General features: G+C 43.6%; 1 protein-coding gene and 1 long non-coding RNA gene across 5 annotated transcripts in view; one reads left to right on the top strand and one right to left on the bottom strand.

Moving 5' to 3' along the window:
* Positions 1 to 21,931, bottom strand: part of TBXAS1 (thromboxane A synthase 1) — a 152,077-nt gene that overhangs the window by 126,812 nt on the left and 3,334 nt on the right. The gene's annotated exons all lie outside the window — the stretch shown is intronic.
* On the top strand, positions 1,979 to 21,682 carry LOC147918291 (uncharacterized). 4 transcript variants are annotated; one of them, XR_015552339.1, is made up of 6 exons: positions 1,979 to 2,133; positions 5,100 to 5,218; positions 12,914 to 13,055; positions 18,215 to 18,284; positions 20,913 to 21,043; positions 21,527 to 21,682. It is a non-coding gene; the product is annotated as an uncharacterized LOC147918291 (long non-coding RNA). The 4 variants fall into 4 exon arrangements; XR_015552338.1 differs by having other exon boundaries at positions 5,100 to 6,521; XR_015552340.1 differs by lacking the exon at positions 1,979 to 2,133 and adding an exon at positions 2,148 to 2,602 and having other exon boundaries at positions 5,100 to 6,521.

Below are 21,931 nucleotides of genomic sequence, written 5' to 3'. Positions count from 1 at the left end.
GGTTTCTGGTTTGTGATTACCATGGGGTTCATATATAGTAACCTACCTATATAGCAGTCTATATTAAGTTGATAGCCTCTTGAGTTTGACCTCTGTCTGAAAGCTCTACTCTTTAACTCCCCTCCTCCCACATTTTATGTTTTTGATATCATATCTAACCTCTTTTTTGTGCATTTGTATTCGTTACCCTCTTATGGAAATAGATAATTTTTCCTATTTGTGGTCTTCTCTTTTCCTCTTAAATAAGTCCCTTGAGCATTTCTTGCAGTATTGGTTTCTTGGTGACAAACTCCTTTAATTTTTGCTTATCTGGGAAACTTTTTATCTCTCCTTCCATTTTGAATGATAACTTTGCTGGGTACAGTATTCTTTGCTGTAGGTTTATTCCTTTTAGCACGTTAAATATATCATGCCACTCTCTTCTAGCCTGTAAGGTTTCTGCTGAGAAGTCAGCTGACAGCCATATGGAGTTTCCTTTGTATGTAACTTGTCTTTCTCTTGTGGCTTTTAGGATTCTCTCTTTATCTTTAATTCTGGACATTTTAATTATGATGTATCTTGGTGTGGGCCTCTTTGGGTTTACCTTGTTTGGCGCTCTCTGTGCTTCCTGTACCTGTATGTCTGATTCCTTCCTTAGGTTAGGGAAGCTTTCGGCTATTATTTCTTCAAATAGATTCTCTACCCCTTTGTCTCGCTCTTCTCCTTCTGGGACACCTATAACATGGATGTTAGTGTGCTTGATGTTGTCCCAGAGGTCCCTTAGACTGTCCTCACTCTTTTTACTTCTTTTTTCTTTTATCTGTTTGGCTTGGGTGATTTCTTCTAGTCTTTCGTCCAGCTCGCAGATGCGTTCTTCTGTATCCTCTACTCTGCTTTTGAGTCCCTCTAGTGAATTTTTCATTTCCAGTATTGTATTCTTCATTTCTGATTGGTTCTTTTTTATATCTTCCATTTCTTTGTTGACATTCTTACTGAGTTCATCCATTCTTCTCCCAAGATCAGCGAGCATCCTTAACACTCTTTGTTTGGACTCTCTGTTGGTTAGGTTGCTCATTTCTGTTTTGCTTAGTTCCTTTTGTGGGGTTTTGTCCTGTTCCCTTACTTGGAACATACTCTTTTGCCTCCTCATTTTGCCTCTTTCCCTGTGCTTGTGTCTATGTATTAGGTAGGTCAGCTACATCTCCTGCTCTCGGAGAGGTGACCTTATATAAGTGATGCCTTAGGAGGCCTGGCAGTGTGCTTTCCTCTCCTCTCCAGTTGCAAATGTTCCAGGAGTGACCCCTCTGTGGGCTACGTGTGTCTTTCTGTTGTGGTGGGCTTGTTCTTCCCACAGGTGCCCAGGGAGGCTGAGTTATGCTCCTGGCCAGCTGTTGTAATGCTCAGCTGCTTGTAGTTGTTGTGGGCCCTTCAGTCTCTTTATCGGGTGTGGCGAGCCACAGCACATTTGGCTGCAAGGTCTAATAGCACATTCCTGTTGTGTATTTCTATTAAGTGAGTAGGCCCCCAGCGTGGCAGGTTGTTAGGCTCAGGGGCTTACAATTGCTATAAGCCTCCAGCCTTTAGGTCCCTTGTCAACTCTCTGAGGATTTCAGCTGGGTGGGGCTGGCCTCAGGCACAGGAGTACCCAATTGTTTCAGGCTTTGGAAGGTGGGACCAACCCCCTATGTGGCTCTTTGAGAAGCACAAGTCGTCTGCAGCTGACAAGCCCCACCGCCCACAGGTCCACACACACAGTCAACACAGTCCTGCTCCGTGCGCACGCCCCGACCTCCTGAAGTGGACCCAGTCTCTCCAAGGTGGGAGCCCCACACTCTCCACCCGCTCCTTGCACACACCTGCCCTACAGAGGAGGACCCAGTCGCCAGGCTGTGGAGAATCCAGGCAGCTCCCTTAGCAGCCCCACAAGTTGCCTGAGGGCTTGTTGTTGGGTGGGGCCAGTCCCTAGAGGGGGCTGCCTGCCCTGGCTGAGCGGGATTAAATCGGTGCTCTAATGGGTGGAGCAGGGAGAACTCCAATGGCTCTGCCAGTGTCTGTGTCAGCACGCCCACACCAGGCCACAACAATGGCCGCCGCCAATGTCCCAGTCCCCGGAGAGGTCTCACCTCTCACTGAGATGCACTCAGAACCTATTAGGTGAGTCTCTTTTCCCCAAAGGGCTGTGCACCTTTCTTTCTGGTCATTTTAGGTTGCTTTCTGAAATGGGTGAGTGTGTGCATGGGCCCTTTAAGAGTCAGTTTTAATTTCTTTGTGTACCAGCTTTTTTGGGGGTACTCCCCCAATGTTTTAGTAGCAGGCAAAGTCAGATATTATGCCACTCGTCTCGATTGTGCTGGGTCCAAAAAATGCCTACAGCGGGGGCGCTCCCCAGCTCAGGGCCCTGCTCCTCCAGGGAGGCTGCGGACCTGTGGGCTGCTCTCGGGCAGCTGTGAAGCTGGCGGCTTGTAAAAGTGGCGTTTTTCCTCTCCAGAAGGGAGTTTCTGGCTCTTCCACCTCAATTAGGCTTGTTGTTTGTTGCAGGAGTTCCTCTTATCCAGTTTTCAGTTCTCTCTCGGGGGTAATTTTTCCAAGAGTAGTTGTAAATTGGCTGTGTCCGCCGGAGGAGGTGAGTTCAGAGTCTGCCTATGCCACCATCTTGACTTCTCTCCTGCTTTTGTTGATCCTTTCTAATTTTTTGTTTTCTGTTTCATTAATTTGTGCTCATATTTTTAATATAGTCTTCCTTCTATTTTCCTTGGGTTTAATCTGTGTTCTTTGTTTCTTTGATATATATTTTTTGTTTTAGTTTCTTAACAATTTAGCTCACTCATGTTCAATATTTTATCTTTAATGAATGCATTTAAGTCTGTAAATCTCCCTCTAAGTACTTCTTTAGCTGCATTTCACAGATTTTGAAATGTGATGCTTTCAGTGTCTGTCGTGTTCTAATAGGAAACTTCTGAATATAAAATGTGCTAAACTAAAGAGATGATTCCATAACGTCTTACAATAGTGACACATGATATTTTTCTATCATTATGAACTCATGGATTTAAATATTTTTGATATGTTTTGATCCATTGCAATTATTATTTTATTTATCAAATTGTCACATCTTTGGCTAGTTGGTACATATAAGTTTGTTCTTAAGTACTTTTGATAGAATAGTTTCTTCATTTTCTTAAATGACAAGATGATCCAGGTTCACCTTGTACATTTCTTGCCCCAAACCTGGATCAGCAATTTTCCCAAGGAGCCCTGGATCCTTTTAGTGGAAAATGGCATCTAGGGACCATAACAGGAAGAAGACTTTTCACTGTATTTCTTGGTGATACTTATGATACCATGTTTGATTCTTTAACCATGTGAATGCCTATTCAAAAACTTAAATAGATTTTGAAACTTGTTAGTTGAATCCTTTGTAATTAGAATTATTTAAAATGTATAGTAATGCCTTACATGAAAGATCAGTATAGTGAATCCTATCAGAGAGTGGAGGCATTTTTTTTAAGTAAACTAATCTTTCCCAACTGTATTAGGTTCCCATTGCTGTTGTAACAAACAACCACAAATTTAGTGGCTTAAAACAACACAATTTACTACCTTACAGTTCTGGAGGCCAGAAGTCCAAACTCAGTCTCACTAGTCTAAAGTCAAGGTGTTAGGCAGGGCTGGTTCCTTCTCTAGGCTCCAGGGAGTATCAGTTCTTTGTCTCCTTGGCATATAGCTGATCACTCCAACCTCTGCTTCCAGTCATCGCATGGCCTTCCGTGACTTTCTCCTCCTGCGTCCCTCTGATAAGCACCCTTGTGATTACATTTAGGGCCCACCCAGGTAATCCGGGATACTCTCCCTATCTCAAGGTCTTTAATCACATCTTTAAAGTCCCTTTTGCCATAGAAAGTGGCATTCACGAGTTCCAGGGATGAGGATACAGAAATCTTTGGCAGCCATTATTCAGCTACCACACCTATATCCACATCTATGTTGTGTATAGATCCTAATTTTATTTTGGAGTGTGCCTGAAAAGGAGAAGTGACTGGGGTGGGGACTGTGAGATTGTCAGAACTTCCTGTTTAGGGAGAACTGGATGGCACAGCTGCTGGGGGGTGGGGAGGAAGAAAGCCTAGAGCTTGCGTGATTCTCGGCCTCTGCATCAGGCACCAGGCTTTGGTGGGCCTGCCACCTAAACACCAAACTGATAAGTATTTTAAAGAAAATACTACAATTAATAATAATAATAGTAATAAGTCAGTTGTTGGTAATTATAGTGCAGAGAGTTAACTAACTTGCCCATTTTTGTTGCAACTTTTCAGGGCAGGCGACTCAGTTAAGTCAATAAATCTCAATTAGTATTAAGACATTAATCTTCTAAATTCAGTTATTCATAGAACATCTTTACAATTTTTGCCATATCTGTAAATCGCCTGTGCTATCTCTTGCTTCCCAATTTCCTTTAAATAAACTCACACGCATTTATTTTAAAATGAAACTTAATGTCATGACCATAAATGAAAACCATTACCACTTCCGTAAAAAAAAAACTAATGGTAAAAATAAACACTTTACAATGGAAAATTTTAAAAGCCTGTGAACCCCCTAAAATGATCTGACCTGCCATGGATCATCCAGAGGCCACAGCCGGGAAGATGTGGCTCTGAGGATGGTCCAGGCAGGTCACATTTTATAGCGTACTCTGTCTAGGTCGCCCTGGCTCTGCTGATAGTTGAACACCATGGCCAGAGAATGAGGAAGGAATCTCAGTCCTTTCTCAGAGTACACATGGAGAATTAGATCAAATGAATCTTTGCGTCCTGTGTTTCATGTCTCAGAACTAAGGAGAGCTGGTCTGCATTGGATTTATTCCAAGCTATGAAGTTAGTTTACCCTCATGAAGGGTGAAGTCCTAGTAGTGAAGTCCTTTATCACTGTTAGGGCTAATGTTAATTGACATGTTACAAATGAAGAGAACCATGGGTCAACACATATTCAGTGTCCGTCTCCTACATGCCAGGCGTGGTGCTGGGTGCCGGGGATACTGCAGGGACATGGCACCTACAGCCTGGTGGACCAGACAGACCTGACAAGCAGTTCATTAAGCATTTACATTATGATCCTTGCAGCAAAGAAGCATCACATGCCAGAGGATGTGCCGGTTGAAATGTATGCTTTGTATTTTGATCACTTAAGAGCACTTCTTCTCTCCAACTGTTTGATGGTGTTTGTTGAACCTGAAAAAATGGTGAGTGGTCCTTATGCTTATTATTTCCCCCAAGGCTAGTTTTCAAAAAACGGGCCCTTCCAAAGAAGACCAGTCTCCAAAAAACCATTAAACTGAGGACCGAGGTGTTAAATAGCAGGCGAAGGTGCTAGAAGGGGCTGCTGCTTTGAAAGTAGTGGTGTACCAGGAGGCCCCAGAGAAGAGTGGGGAAGGGAGTCATGTGGGAGGAAACGCTGTGCACCTGCCTTAGCGCTGAGTGTGCCCTGCTTTCTCGGGTGTGCTTTCCAACGCCTTCCTGCCCAGAAAACCAACTACTACCTTCTAGAACTGACGGCAGCAAATGGCGCGCAGTTTGAGTTGGTGGTAAATAAGGGAGGGAACTCATAGAGTGAGGCCTCAGCCTTTGTTCCCAAATTCTCTGCCACATCACACAGTTGGTCACAGAAGGATTCCAGAGCGTGCCTTGCCCTTTTGTGCCAGCGAGAATTAAAGGCGTAGAATGATGGAGGTAATGCAAAGAGCAGCTTCACAATATAAACACACATGCGACCTATCTTTCTATTTTAAAAATAGAACAAAGCAATTGAATTATGTCATAAAACCAGTTAAGTGGCTGATATTTATGAAACACTTCTGGATTTTTTTTTTAAGTATTTGTTGTTTGACTGAATTTAGCTAGACCGAGCTCCTCTGCCCACCACCAGAAAAATCAATGACATATATAAATGTAAATGCAGTATAAAACCATCCCCCAGAACCTCTCTTCTAGGATAGAGAGGGGAAAAAAAAGAGGGTAATGGCTTAGTACATTTGAAAATATATTTATGATAAATAGTTTTAAATAAAACATTTAAATGTATTATAATATATTTAAATATATAAATATAAATATAATTTATATGTTTATCTGTTTAAAAATGAAAAGCTGCCTTTTGTTTCTGGGCCTTGAATTCCTTATGTGTCGGGACTATCAGCCCAGATGTGGCATCCTGCAAAAGCCCTGCCTCGTCCTGCTTATCCCAGGACCTGGAGAACTGGATCTTGAGAGGGAAAAAGCAAGCCGAAGAATTTCTTACAAACTCCCTTCAAGTAACAATTTTACTTCTGTGAACTCCTCTCTTCTGTGTTCCCCCCACGCTGAGTTCGGCAGCCCTGCCCAGGAGAAAAAGGTTCTCATCAGAGAGCCACAGGCAGCTTCTGGGTTCCAGAGACACGAGGAGCCCAAGATGCACATTTGCAGAGGCAGAAAAATAATTAGGTGTCCCCAGATCAGCAGGAGCATCTCCACAAGACAATTTAAAGGACTCTTGCTCCTCCTGGACAGGTAAGGGTCCAGGCCAGAGCCGAAGAGTTCATTTCTATCTCTCCATCTGCCAATTCGTAGACTGGGCCTCACTGATAATTGTGCTCTCAAGGTAATGGCTTGTTTAAGTAATTGATGATGTTTGTCCTCACTGGGGAATCTTAGCACATCAAAAGATGTTGAGAAAGCCAAAACTCACCTAGAGTCTGAATTAATCACTTTGTCAAGCACAACAAAGGCTGTCTTGCTTTGCTAATAATCCCAAATGAGGCAACAACCCTCAGTTAAGTAAGGAAACTATGGTGTCTTTAATTAATCTTTCAGAGAGCTCAGACTTGCTTTTTTACTAGCTTTATTTTTATGAAAATGTGGGGAAATGCATGCAGAGCTGGTATTTTCCAAATTTCTCAAGTGCGGGAAGGGTGAGACCTGGCTTCACTTAAGTTCGTAGAGAAGGATCTGGGGCTTTAGCTGACCACAAGATCAGTGTGTGTGGCTGGGCCTGGATCAGAGGAAGTTAGTCTCAGTGTATGCCTCCAAATGCTGCCTTAGCACTTCCTCTTGCCCCAGGCTTGGGATGCCACTGAACACCCCCCCCACCCCCCCCCTCCGCTTCCTCCCAGGACAGCTGCCTCAGCCTTTCTGGGCTGCCCTTCAGGACCCAGCCACCCTCCAGCCTGCTCTCCGGCTGACTTTTCTGATTCCAAGTCATCTCTCACAGGCAGCTCAAGCTTCCCCAGCTTTGGACAGGCCCTCACTCCCCTTTACCTCCCCTCCCCCTCCCCCGCCTCCCAGAGTTCCAGGTCGGCCTGAGTCCTTTGCCTGGTATCTAGTCATGCTGCAGGGACTCAAGATCACGCAGGGCGGGGCAGAGCCCTGAGGTCCTGCGTGTCCAGAACGGAAGGTTGGACACATTGCTGTGTTGGTCTGATCCCACCTGCACAGCTACCTTTAAAAGGACTTTGACAGCCTTAAGGCCACTTGGAAGCCAATGAGCAGGATGAGGGGATGCGGTCTGGAAGCCACTCAATTCAGATACTTATAGAATGTGGATACCATACAAAGGGTGAGACACATCCCGACCCCCAGAGAGTGTATCCTATGGGAAACGGGGCGGGCGGGGGGGGGGGGGCGTACCGGGGATTTCCCTTGGCCTTGGGGAAGCCCTGATAACTGCTTTCCATGTATTTCTTATCTTACCTGATAACTCCCTGTGGCTTCTAAACTGGGCCCTCTCTGACTCTTTCCATCAATACTCATCTGCAATCAATCACCAAGTGCTGTCAGCCCTGCCATCCAAACATCTCTTTAGTAGGTTCTCCTTACTTCTAACTGACACTGCCCTATTTCGGGCCCTCATCATCTCTCCCTTGGGCATGAGCTCTTCAATAGGTCCTAAATTGGCCTCCCAGCTTCTAGTTTCTCCCCTCATTCACCAATCTGCTGTCCACACTAGTGCCAGAAGAAAACTGCTAACACGCAAATCTGACCATGTTGTGACCCGATTCAGAATTCCTCGTTGGCTACCTGTCGCTTTTAGACCAAACACTAAACTCCTTTATATGGTGCATAGGGCCTTTGATGATCTGGCCCTGGCCTGACTCCCCAGCCTCACTGCATGTGGTCTCTGTCCCCCAGCTTTAGACTCTGGCAGTTTTTCATGACTTGGATGTTTCTAGTTATGCCATCTTGTTTCATACTTCCAGCCTTTTATCCATGCTCTTCTCCAGGGCCAGGACTAAGGCGAGCCACGTGAGGCACCTAGGACACAAAATTTAAGGAGGCACTCACTCTCAGGGATGTGCAAGTGCCAACCCTGCTCTTGCACCACCCTAAGAGTGAGTGCCTCCTTAAATCCTGCACCCAGGTACCTGCTTACCTCACCCTGATCCCAGCACACTCTTTTCTCTGCCTAGTGTGTCCACCCTCTTTCTCCACCTGACAAGTGTTGATCATTTTTCAGGTTTCTGCTTGAGGGCTACCTCCTCCAGGAGCCCACCCAGACTATCCTGGGCACACGGAGACATTTTCCTTGGCGACTGGCTCCCTAATGACGGAGGGATTACAAACAAAGAGTGGGAGAGCTCAGTGTATTGTTTGTAGGAATATAATCCTGCCTAAATTCATTATTTACTGTACCTGGGTCTGTTTCCATCATGTGGGCTTAGTCATCTGTAGTTAATCCTTTTGTTTTTATGAAGTCCTTGAAGAACCCTTTAGGCGTTGTTGTGAAAGAGCGACTTCTGCCTGGGGTGAACCCCAACAGACAATTAAATTAGGGCCCAGAGAGGGCAAAGGAGTTCCTCCTGCCTCTGTGTCCTCCGTAATAATAGTGAGCAGCTACAGAAGGTTTCCCAAGGGGCAGGAGCTATTCTAAGTGTTTCACGCATATTAACTCATTTATTCCTCTCCACACTCTGTGTGGAAGGTGCTATTATGATCATCTTCATTTTGCAGATGGAAAAATAGAGGCTCAGAGAGATTAAGTAACTCGCCCAAGGTCCCACAGCTAGTAAGTAGCAGAGCTAACATTCGAACCCATGCTGTTTGGCTCTGGAGTCTGTGCTCTGAACTAGCAGCCTCTGCTGTCTCATTTTACATTTGCAGAGCAGCAAATTGCCTAGAACCCAACTGTCTACAAGACAGGGGGCGCGGAAAGCCCTGCTTTGCTCACTTCTGTGGGTTAAAGACTCTGAGATCCCTGTGAAAAGAGAGATGCCATTCACAGGACTCGGTTATTCCCTGGGATCAAATCAACTGATCAGATTAATCAGCAGGGCCCCAGACTTGCAACAAGGACAGGTAAATTTAAAGTGAAGACCTGGCCTGTGCAGAGTAGAGAGGATGTTTCTTTGGCCGGTAGAGTTTCGTTACCTCTGAGTAGCCAAGGTCGATACACGGGGTCATTGGGTACTGGTAGTAGGTGCAGAGAATGATTCTAAGTTCTTTTGCCTCTAGCCTAGTAGGCATTCAAAAGATATTTGCCAATTGGATGTGAGGTTATGTCTTCATAAACCCAGCCAATATTTCCATCTTTCTATTGCTCCGTGACCTGCCCAAAAGCCTGGAACAGGCCTGGGAAACCCAATTCTGTCTCCCAGCTTGGCGGACGACATAGAGAGCTTGGGCAATCAAAATAACAAAAGAATATTGTGAATGTTTCAAATATATTTATAATCCCCATTGCATCTTGTTTGTTACCGTAATCCCCAAATCTTTATGTTGACCTAATTCTTGGCAAGTTCATTGGCCTTTGATCACCCCCTTACCTCAGTGCTCAACTGTGGGTCCAACTGGGAATTGTATAAAACGAGGTCAGAAGGCAATAGCTCCAGTCTAGGATCACCAAGAGTCTCAGTGCCCTTTGTTCATTAGTGTGGTTGCTTCTAGCTCTCACCCCCTGGGCTCTGGACCAGATGCACAGACCCATAGAACCTGCCTGACCTTCCCCATGGCCAACCTTTCTGGGTTTGGCATCTTGCCTGCCTCCTGCACTTTATAATCCCTTGTATAATTATTATCCCTTGTCCTAGTCCTGGCTAATCCTAGCCATTCCTATCTCATCACCTGTATCAGTTATCTACTGCTGTGTGACAAATTACTCCAAAACCTAAGTGGCTTAAAACAACAAAGATTTATTATCTCACACAGTTTCCAAGGATCTCCCATGGGGTTACAGTCAGGCTATCAGCTGGGGCTCCAATGATCTAAGGCTTGCCTGAGCCTGGAGAATCCACTTCCATGCCCACTTTTGTAGCTGTTGGCAGGCTTTACCCTGTGGCCTTTCCCTAGGGCTGCTCAGCAGGGCAACTGGCTTCCCCCTAAACAAGCAACCAAGGAGAGAGAGAGAGTGCCCAAGATGGAAGCCTCAGTCTTTTATAACCTAATGGTGGAAGTGACATACAGTATTCTATTAGTCACATGACTGACCCTGGTACAGTGGGGGAGGGGACTATGCAAGGGTGTGAATATTAGGGGACAGGGATCATTAGAGACCACCTTGGAGGTGGCTGCCACATCACCTATGCCCCAGTGTGGACAAATTTAATTGAAGTATATCCTTCTTCCAAAGTTTCACCTCGGGTTTTTCAAGCTGATTACTAAGCCTTGTAAAATCTGTAAGCTGTTTCCTCCTATGATGAGGTATTTAAACAAGATGTTGTTGTTCCATTCTTCGTTCCATAAAGATGTATTTGGTGCCTACTCTGTGCCAGGCACTATGCCAGATGCCGTCATACACACTAAGAGAATAGATAGGGTCTACTTGGCTTTTACTGGAAAATTAAAATCAGGGAAACTTCAAACTGGGGTGGATAACAATGGATTTAAAGCCTTCAGAAAACCATATGGCTAACAATAGCTGACATTTACCGAGCACTTGCTTTGGGTCAGGCGTTGTACCAAAGACTTTATAAACATAGTGGCCTTTAATTTCCACCGCTGTCCTTGTTATGTCCATTATATCAACGGGGAAACAGAGGCTTAGAGACAGGCCCCAGGGACTGGCCTACTGGTTGGTGACCAGGCCACAGCCCAGAGCTGGTCTCTCTGACAGAAGGGCCTGAGCCTCTAGCCAGGCCTCTGATGGATCTGTCCTGGCTCAGCAAGACCGGTGAGGGGAAGGAGACTGCAGTCGTTTCCTAGTGCTACCATAACGAAGCACCACAAGCTGGGGCCTTACCACAATAGAAATTTATGCTCTCACAGTTCAGGAGGTAGAAGTCTAAAGTCAAGGTGTCAGCAGGGTGGTGCTCTCTCTGAGCTCTAGGGGAGGATCCTTCCTTGCTCTTCTAGCTTCTGACAGATGCTGGCTTGCAGCTGCATCAATCCAGCCTCTGCCTCCATCATCACAGGGTGTTCTCCCTGTGTGTCTGTCTTCATATCATCTTCACTCTGTGTGTCTCTGTGTCCAAGTTTTCTTCTTCTTATAAGGACATCAGTCATGGATTAGGGCCCACTGTAATCCAGTATAAGCTCATCTTAACTTGATTACATCTGCGAAGACCCTGTTTCCAAATAACGCCACGTTCTGAGGTGCTGAGCGGACGTGAATTTGGGGGAGACACGACTCAACCCAGTACAAAGACCATCTGAGCTGTCAGCAGCCCTGGAAAAGGCCTAAAGAGAATAATCCACCTGGGTGTATTGGAGGGAGGGGTCTTCCTGACCACTGGGGGGACAGAGAAGGCGAGATGGAAAGAAACGGACCCTAATGAAAGAAAACACTGATTCAAAAACATTTTTTTTCTTGGCTTATTCTGAATGTTGGGCTTTGTTTTTTATTTCGTCTATTGGGCTTTTGGGTCTTTTTTTTTTCTTTTTTACTATTTATTATTATTATACTAATTAATGTATATATTTTAGTTGTTTTAGTCAGCACACCCTTTTCCTGGGAAAAAAGGAAATGATATTTTGTGGTTGATTTTGCATGGCAAGAGCACCTCCCTGTTCTGATAAACCAGCGACTTCCTGGAAGAGACTGTTCAATAGCGTGTGACAGGGGGGAGCATGGAAGTGAGACCAAGGTCTCTTTTTATCTTGGGAAGTCAAGGTTAAACTCACCCTGTGTAACAGGCCTAGTGATACTAGGGTACACCCTTTCTTCTTTCAGCCGCTAGCCAGCAGCAAGGGGTAGTTTCTGGAAGGACAAGAGATAATCCTAAAACATATATTTTCTTTAATAACCCAGTAGGGCTCTAGCACCCATGAGAATATTTAAAACAATTCTGGAGCTATTTATGTTTTCAGGCATAGCCATTTCTTGACATAACAGCATCCATAAATTTATTGCCCAGTGTAGAACAATGAATTTGTCCTAAACTGTGCAGCTCACAATCTACAAGGATATCCCCTGGTTGTTGCATTTCAGGGTATGGTGTACGCACTGTGTTTTCTGCATTCAGGCTTCTTCTGGTCTTCTGGACTTCAGAAATGCCTCCCCTCAATCCTGCTTTTCCAGACTGGAGTTGGGTCCTTTATATAGCAGCTGCTCCCTTCCCCATCTCATCCCCCGAGTCAATAGTTGCTCTTCTCAGTGTATGTTCTAGCTCCATCATCACTCAGCCCCTGACCTCAATCACTTATTCAGCTTGAAGTTCCTGGGTACATCCCCAAGCTCAGCCCAGGTACAAGCTGAGCCTCTACATGAGCTCGCAACTCTGCTTTAGCAATCCTGGTGCTAGTCTACCACTCCATAGCCAAGACCCACCATGACCCACCATGTCAGTGCCTCAGTGGGCAAATTCCCCACCATGTCTGTTCTTTTTTCAGAGATCATTGTTTTCATTTAAAATAAAAATCCAAGCATCCATTAGCTTTAAGTTTTTGTCTGTTTGTTTTTATTTTTGTTTCTTGTTTTATTTTTTCTTGTCACTCATGGCCTCTTTCTGCTTTGCATTCTTGTGATCTTCCAGGAGGAGAGCTTTCTCGAAGTATCCTCTTCAGCCTGGGCCCCATGACAAACACATGTGGAGCAGATCTGAATCCACCCGCAGCCTGGAACAGAGCTACCCCAGCCAACCCACAGACCATGAGAAAAATCAGTGTTGTTTGCCAGTGAGTTTGGAGTGTTTGTTACACAGCATTATTGCAGCAGTAGTTGACTAATATAGGTTAATTCACTTAACTTCTCTGGACCTTCATTTCCATCTGTAAAATGAAGCCATTGGATTATAATCAAGGTGTTCAGCCTGTTTTATACCCCTCCACAGCTGAGGGCTCTGGCGTATACCCAACAGTAACAGAGACGAAACATACCAGAGTCAAATATTGGAAAGCACTAAAGAAAGAGAAGGATTGGGAAACGTGCATTCCATTTAGGAACTGGGGACTTATTAGGGCCTTGGAAAGAGTCATTTCTGGTGGACAATGGAGGAGAAGCCCCATTGCAGGGCTGAAAGGTAAATGGGAGGTGAGAAAGGGAGCAAGCATGGGGTCCTTTCTCAAGCCACTTGGCTGGGAAGAGAAGGATGGGTGGAGTAGTAGCTTGGGTGGAACATACAGTCAAAGAACAGGTAGTTAGTTGGTTACTTGGTTCGTTGGCTGACTGACTTGTAATGATTTAAGATGGAGAGAATTGAATCTGCAAAGAAACATTTACAGTGTCATAGTTAAGGGATAACAAAGGTAAGAGCTTGGGCAAGAGTGTACAGGAAACAAGAGGTCTGGTCTACCAGAGAGAGTCGAGTGAGACTCACCAGATGTATTTACCGATTTGATATGCTCATTTACACTTCAGGTTCTCAAACCTAAGGGCAGGGCAAGCGTCAACCAGTGAAACAAAGACCAAATGAAACATAGAATTGTGCTATTACTGTTCAAATCAGAGGATAAATGTACATTTTGTCATAGGAAAACCTGAAAAATTTCTGGAAAGCAAATTGCATTTAAAGTTTGATTTATATAGTACTTTTCAAGAAATAGATTTTCTTTTATTTTTAAATACCTACAACTAGGAGATAGATAGTTGCCATCAACAGACTAGTAATAACATATGTTGATGTAAGATCTACCATTCATTAGTGCCCATACTCCCTTTTAAGAAGACAGGAGTAGGATGACTCTCTGCCCTTCACTGTTGGAAACTGCAGCTCAGAAAGGCAGCTAACATCTCAGACCTTCTTCTTGAAAGAAAAATCCACACTCATCTTCTCAACTGCCTTTCTTCCCGATCACTTCTAAACCTGCTGCGTTCTGGCTTCTGTCCCCACCACACCATCAGTGACTATCTCCATCACCTCCTAAGACTTCTTAGTTGCTAAATCCAATAGACATTTTTTAAACCTCATCTTATTTGTTCAAGGCCAAAACTACTTACTTTTGGTATAAGCCCAAGATCATTCAAAGTGAGGCCACTTCTTTGAAGTATGCCTCTCTTCACTTTTCACTTCAATGCATTTCTGAACATCATGTAGGAGTTCCGAATGGTGTTAAAAAATAGATAAATAAAATGAAAACAAAACCACGACCTATCTACCTAGCATCTATGTGATTATTGTTGAGTACAGCCTGCAGTTATGGGATGATAATAGTTAAGACTTTTTGAACACTGACTGTGCCCAGCACTGCTCCAAGTCTACTCCATGTTTTAGCTCATTTAATCCTCCCAACATGCTATAGGTAAGTACTGTTATTATCCCTATTTTACAAATGGGGGAACTGAGGCACAGAGACCTTGCAAACTTCCATAAGGTCACAGAGCTAGCCAGGATTTGAACCCAGGCAATTCGGTTCCAAAGCCCAGGCTCTGGACCCTTATACAAAGTGGGGAGAGGCAGCCAAGAGCGAAGGGTTTTCAGGTGTTTTTAGAGGCAGTGCTGATGAATGGACATGCAGCCAAGTGCTTGAGAGCAGCTTACTTTCCTAGATGGATTCAACAGTCACCTTTGCACCCTGATTCTGTTTAGCAATCCTTCCTTCATAAATCGTGCAGAGATGAACTTTAACCCACAGCCTAGTCTAGCCTGAATTGTAAAGACAAAATCTTTTATTAAGATCCAGAGTTCAATTCAGTGAAATTTGGTTATATAACAAGTGGGGGTGGTAGCTGGTTGCAGTGGTATGCAGCCAGAAGTGGATGGAAATTCTCTGTGATGATATTCGTAGACGCAAAGAACTAACATGTGTTTGTATCTATATATGCCAAGCACATACCACACGAAATCCTATATACTATCTCTTTTAATTCAGTTTGGTTCAACAAATAACGGAATGCATATTACCCAATAGAAATGTATTGAGTGCCCCAGGCACAATGCTGGGCACTTAAGGCGAAAGCTAGGTAAACACAACCCTGCTCACCTTCTAATAGCGGGGATAAGTAGTCAGAGAGAGAAGAAGTACCAGGTGTGGTTGGTCCAGGAGCACAGGGGATGCAGAAGCTCTCACCTGAATGAAGGGGCAAAGGGCATCCCAGCAGAGGGAAGGAAATTGGTGGTAAACAGCATGGTGTACGGAAGGAACTGTGAGCACCAGAGAGCAAAGTGCCAGGTGAGAAGTGATGGGAGATGAACATGCAGAGGGTGGATGGGACCAGGCCAGAGAGGGCCTCGTGTCCCAGGCCAAAAAGACTTAATTCCCTAGGCAGGGAAGGCCATGGAACGGTTTTATGCAAGAGAGTGACGAGCTTCTGGTGTGTTGTTCTGGCTGCAGAGCTGCAGGACAAATTTGAGGGGCACAAGACAGGAGGCAGAGAAACCAATTGGGAAGCTATTTTAGGCCTAGGGATGCTCTTGAAATCTGAACTACAGCAGTAGAAGAGCAGATAGAGAGGAAGGGGCGATTCAAGGAACACTTAGGAAACAAGACTGTGGGTTGGCTGACTGCCAGGTTTGAGGGAGCGATGACCTGGGTGGAAAAGGTGCCATGTGCTGAGAGGCAGGGACTGTCAGCCCTGTCTTATCAATGAGGAAACTAGCCAGGATGGAGTGACTTGCCCAAGGTGATCCAGTGGAAAAGCGTATCTACCCTGAACTGTAAAGGCCTAGCTGATTTCCACAGCGCCACGTGTCTCCTGAGAACTTCCCAATTACCTCCTTCTATCATCTCTCATGTCATGAGATGATGCTACCAATTTTGGTCACTCTCTGGGGACAGGTAGAGTTCAAACCCTTCAGTGTATAACTGACAGTGTTTTATAATGCTTACAGCCTGCGGTCCCCAGATGTCTATTGATTTGCGAAGGTACGAAGGGGGTACATGAGATACTTTCAACATTTCAAAGAGCTTGATGTAAATTGTGCATTTATTGACAATAAGATTGTTCAGGTTAACTAAAATGTCAAGTTTCTTTGCTTTGGAGTGGAATTATAACTTGGTACACTAATGCTGGTTATCTCATTGATCAGCTATTCTCATTGGCAGAGCTTCCATCAGCTTGTCTCTGAATAATTAAAATGGGAAAATAAATCAATCATTACTTAAATATACATTGTTGTTTGGACAATAGAACATGGGACCTGTGGGGAAATAATATAAACAGTGGATGTTGGTGGAGAGTTTAGATAGCATTGCTCTAAACAATGGGGATTAGTGGTCAACGGAACAGTGAAGGAGGAAGTGTTGTCCTTTGATGCCTCTCTGCTGGGGGTCGATGCCTCCTATCCCCACCCCGCGCTATTGTCAGGATACCCGGCTCAGATCCCCGGTGCTCTGTGCTCCCCCATTTATCACATCTTCTAAATGGCTGGTCCTGCATTCTATCCCATCCCCTCTTTTGCATCAGAGCCTTGCTCTTCAATTTCTAATGTGACAATTACTCTATCTGAATTCATGGGAATGTTGTCTACTGCACATCAATGAGGTAGAACCAGCACACAGCCTAGAAGACCTTCAGCATTCAATGAGTGCGTGAACTAAGAAGTAATTTATTTACTCTTTCAATGAGTCATGTGCAAGGCATTCTGCCAGGTGTTGAGAACACTGTGCAACCAGTGTGCAAGTGGGAGGGAGACTGAGCCTACCCTCGCCTATGCTTGCACACACACATAACAGTAACCATTTGGAAGCAGTGCTGCTGTTTCAGTCACCTGAGGCACGATTATGATCACTAATATTTAGAGAGCAGCTACTATGCACAAGTCACTCATTGGCTTAACATTCAGCCTCTGCCCCCAGGGGCCTATAGTCAGGCTAGGAAGATAGGACATGTGCATAAACAATAAAATAATATAGTAAGTGCCAAGATAACGATGGAGACAGTAAGTCCTACCGGAGTTCAAAGGAGGTAGGGCTCATTGAGGACTGGCCTGGTTAAGGACACCTTCAAGAAGAGTGACATTTGGACAAGATTTTGAAAGATGGGTAGGATTTAGTTAAACAGAGAGGGGAGCGCATTCAGGCAGCAGGGAGTGTGATGTGCGAAGTGTGGAGAGAAGAAGGGGCGTATTGTGTGCAGGCAGCAGGGAAGCGCGGGGCAGGATTCGGGGGTACCTTTCCGCTCCGAATGTGGCGGCAGCTGCTGGTTTTGGTGCACAGCGCTGGTTCTCCCCAGGGCATGTATGTGTGGTGCTCGGGAAATGGGGTTTTTGTGGAAGCCCCTATTTGTAGAGGTTGGTCTTGCTTTCAGGCCATCTCTGACACCATTTTTCCAGATAGCTTTGAGCAAACAAAAAGGCCATCCTCTTTCTGGGACCGTCTTCAGGAATTGCTGTATGCTGAGGCGAAACCTAAGAAGCACACCTTTGCAAGGACATGCAGAGGTTTAGGATGGCCCTGCAGTGTGGCCCAGCGCCAGACTCTGCAAGGAGGCTGAGGACAACTAAAGAGCAGGGATCCTGGGTCCTACCCCCACTGCCCAAACTCCTCTCCTCCCCCAGCCACCAGGAAGTTGTGCAACATCACTTATTTCTGGTAAACCAGGAACAAGGGAGCTCTTAATAATTGAAGTGCAAATCCACAACAGCATGAGCACCTGCCCCTGTTCCTTCTCTCTCCAAAGTCTCGTCCCTATGTCCAGATGTACATTATTTTTGCAAGCAGAAACAAGTACCTGTAACACTGCTGAGGTTTCCGAAGATGGGGCACTTATTGTCAGTGGCAAGTGACAGCCTGTTAGGTTGGTTGTTGTTATGGTATTCAGGAGTAGAGGGAAGGGTTCATTCTACAGCTTTATTTCTGGAAGAGCCACTGTCCTCGAAGGGAACGTGCCACCGAGCGTATACTCAAACAGCTCAGTGAGGCACCAACGTAAATCTAATGATTTGCTTTGTTTATAGAATGAATGAGACTCTTCTTTCATCTCTGCCCAAAGAGAAGATGCTACCAGAAGCCTGAATTCCTTACCGGGTAAGAGAAGGGGTGACCATAAGTATTAAGACTATTGCTATTGTTTTCTTTAAAAAAAAAAAAAAAACTAAGAATAACTCGTATGCCCAATGAGTGTGGCCCTTGAACAGAATTCCCAGGCTTCCAGAACTGGTTCATAACCTCCAAGTAAACAACAACAACAAGCCGTATTGTTTTATAATCACATGTTGTTTTAGATTGAAAATAATATTTAGTCTAATCACCTATTTGCCAAAATTTGGGCAGTATTAAAAAATCAGTCCATTCTCAACAAAGATAATTTGTTGCCTTGAGGGCTGTCAAAAGACTACATCTAGACACCAAGGACCATTCCTAAAGAAAAGTGCTAAGAATGAGTTTTCTGATAGAGGCATATCTGCAGTAAAGGTTTAGCCTATCAGGAAAATGCCTTTGAAGGTCATAAAATTCATTTGGCTGTATAAGTTCTGGTGTGTATGCTAAAATAATCAGTCACGTTACTTTATAGTCACACCTCGTACTCTCGTTCTGGAAAATCAATAAAGTGAGGGGAAGGCTAGGGATATTGTGTATAACTATTTAAAAGAGAGAAAACAAAAAATAATATTCTGTGAAAATGGTCCTCAAGGAAGCACAGACCTAGTTTTCATAAGCAGGCTCAATTTTATCTCCAAGCTCATCACTGAGTTATTAAACCAAAGTACCCATCATATCCTAGACAAAAATACAAAAAATAAAAAGGAAAATAGCATGCATCCTTCTCTAGATGCTCTGGGGCACTGGAAATTATCCACGGCCTTTAAAATGTATTTCTAAAATGTGTCCATTATTCACACTCTTAATGTTTTGTTCCACCAAATGTTGCAAACCCTGATGTTGCCTTCGCCTGTGATATTTCCCCACCTGAAATTTTCTCCTTTCCCTCGTCTGCCAAGTCAATTCTTTCCTACATTTCAAGACCCTTTTGCTTTCCAAATCCACCTCTGATTGGCTGGCGACCCAGAAAGGCTGACGGACTGGGGCTGGAAGATGAGAAGCAAGAATCGCACACAAAGCTACAATGAGGCCCCTAAAAGCTGCTTCCTGATTGTATTTCCAGCTTCCTAGGACACTCTGGCAGTGCCATAGGAACTGCCACTGAGGATGAGTACGGTGTCCAGGTGAAAGAGGGGGCAGTCACTAGTGGATTGCTTGTGCTGTGTCTGACTTATTTTTACCAGCAGCAGCTAGATTCAGTGCAGACCTGCCCAAGTAGCAACACATGAAGCAGTCATGGAGTCCAGATCTAGAAGGATCTCAGTGGCCTTTCACTTTGTTGATGGCTTCCTTTGCTATGCAGAAGCTTTTAAGTTTGATCTAGTTCCACATGTTTATTTTTGATTTTGTTGCCTGTGCTTTTAGTGTCATATCCAAAAAATCACTTCCAAGATCAATGTCAAGGAACTTTTCCCCTATGAGGAGTTTTACAGTTTCAAGTCTTACATTTACATCTTTAATGTATTTCTAGTTTATTTTTGTGTATGGTATAAAGGGTTCAATTTCATTCTTCTGCATATGGATATCCAGTTTTCCCAACATCATTTATTGAAGAGACTATCCTTTCCCCGTTGTGTATTTTTGGCTACTTTGTGAAAAATTAGTTGACTGTATATGCCTGGGTTTGTTTCTGGATGCTTTAGTCTGTTCCATTGGTCTATGTGTCTGTTTTTATGCCAGAACCATACTGTTTAGGCTACTGAAGCTTTGTAATGTCGTTTGAAATCAGGAAATGTGATGCCTCTAGCTTTGTTCTTCTTCCTCAAGATTGCTTTGGCTATTTAGAGTCTTTTGTGGTTCTGTACAAATTTTAGGATTTTTTTTCTATTTATTTGGAAAATGCCATTGGAATTTTGATGGGAATTGAATTGAATCTGTAGATCACTTTGAATGGTATGGATATTTTAAATATTAATTCTTCTGATCCATGAACATGGGATATCTTTCCATTTATTTTGTGTTGTCTTCAATTTCTTTTATCAATGTCTTGTAATTTTCAGTGTACAGATCTTTTACCTCTTTAGTTAAATTTATTCCTAAACATTCTCTTCTTTTTGATGCTATTGTAAATGGAATTGTTTTCTTTATTTCCTTTTCAGATAGTTTGTTGTTAGTATACAGAAATGCAAATGATTTTTGTATGTTGGTTTGTATCCCCCAACTTTAATGAATTCATTAATTAGTTCTAACAGTTTTTTGATAGAATCTTTAGGATTTTGTATATATAAGATCATGTGACCTGCAAACAGACACAGTTTTACTTTTCTTGTGATTTGGATGTCTTTTATTTCTTTTTCTTGCCTAATTGCTCTGGCTAGAACTTCCAGCATTATGTTGAATAGGAGTGGCAAGAGTGAGCATCCTTGTCTTGTACCTGATCTTAGAGGAAAAACTTTCAGCTTTTCACTGTTGAGTATGATGTTAGCTGTGGGCTTGTCGTACATGGCCTTTATTATGTTGAGGTACACTCCTTATATACCTAATTCAGTGAGAGTTTTTATCATGAAAAGAAGTTGAATTTTGTCAAATGCTTTTTCTGCATCTGTTGAGATGATCATACAATTTTTAGCCTTCATTCTTTTAATATGATGTATCTCATTTATTGATTTGCAGATGTTGAACCATCCTTGCATCCCAGGGAGCAATGGTTTCTTTTAAATATGGTCTGGAACTAGATGTGGGTCTAGAATTAGAATCCAGTTCTTCCACATATAAAGCAAGCTGTCTGAGAGAGAAACTTCCAGGTACAGTGATGAACTTTTTCATTTTAGTCTTAAGTCTTAAGAATCACCAATCACATTTTACTTTAACCTGATCTTAGAATGAGACTTGATCAGAACACTACCTCACCCTGATTCCTATTTTAATGTCCAGTGGATTCATACCTCTGGGTCTTGGGCTCCTGAGCCTTAAATGCAGATTGGCATTAAAAGCCCTTCCACCTTTCCAAGACAGCTCTTCTCAGCCTCCACCATCTTCATATATTTACCTACTTTGACTGTTCAGCTACTTAATGGAACAGCCAAGGTTTACCTTTCTCACTGCCCCTTAGCCAAGACACTCCCCCATTACTCCAAAGTCCCCTGTACATTCTACTCTGCTGGCAGAAATCGTGAGATTACAATCCCAGAACCTCCATGCCCAAAGCATAAAACTGCTTTCCTCTTCACCACTAGAGAGGAGCAATTTCCTACTCTTTTTAATAAAGTTTCTCTTTTTTTGCTCAGTAATTCATCTCATTAAAGAAATATGGAAGATGCAGAAAGACTAAAAGAAGGAATAAAAATCACCCATAATCCCACCACTGAAGAAAACTACTATTAATATTTGGCTATTCCTTACACTCTTTCAGAAAGAATAAAGAAATCTTTTTCTTACCAGTAGGAATCCGGCTGCCAATTCTTAGACATGTTTGAAAGTTTAAATACACTGGTACTTAAGGTTGCCTCTAGCAATTTTCACCTTGTACAAGTTCTTTCTTGTACCTCAAATCTCTTCCAGAAGTCAGAATTTCAAACAATTTTAGACAGAAAAATGAGTTTTTAAAATGTCTTATCAAGTATGTTAATCACCTGCGCCCATGCTTCACGTACTTCCAGCTAATATATTGTCCATCCCCAGGTCCTTCCCTG

Source organism: Ceratotherium simum, chromosome 1 (genome assembly GCF_057802395.1).
Source record: "Ceratotherium simum simum isolate JZ-2026a chromosome 1, ASM5780239v1, whole genome shotgun sequence".
Lineage (NCBI taxonomy): Eukaryota > Metazoa > Chordata > Mammalia > Perissodactyla > Rhinocerotidae > Ceratotherium > Ceratotherium simum.
The sequence above is the reverse complement of the archived record's forward strand: the minus strand, read 5'-3'. Positions and strand labels throughout refer to the sequence as shown.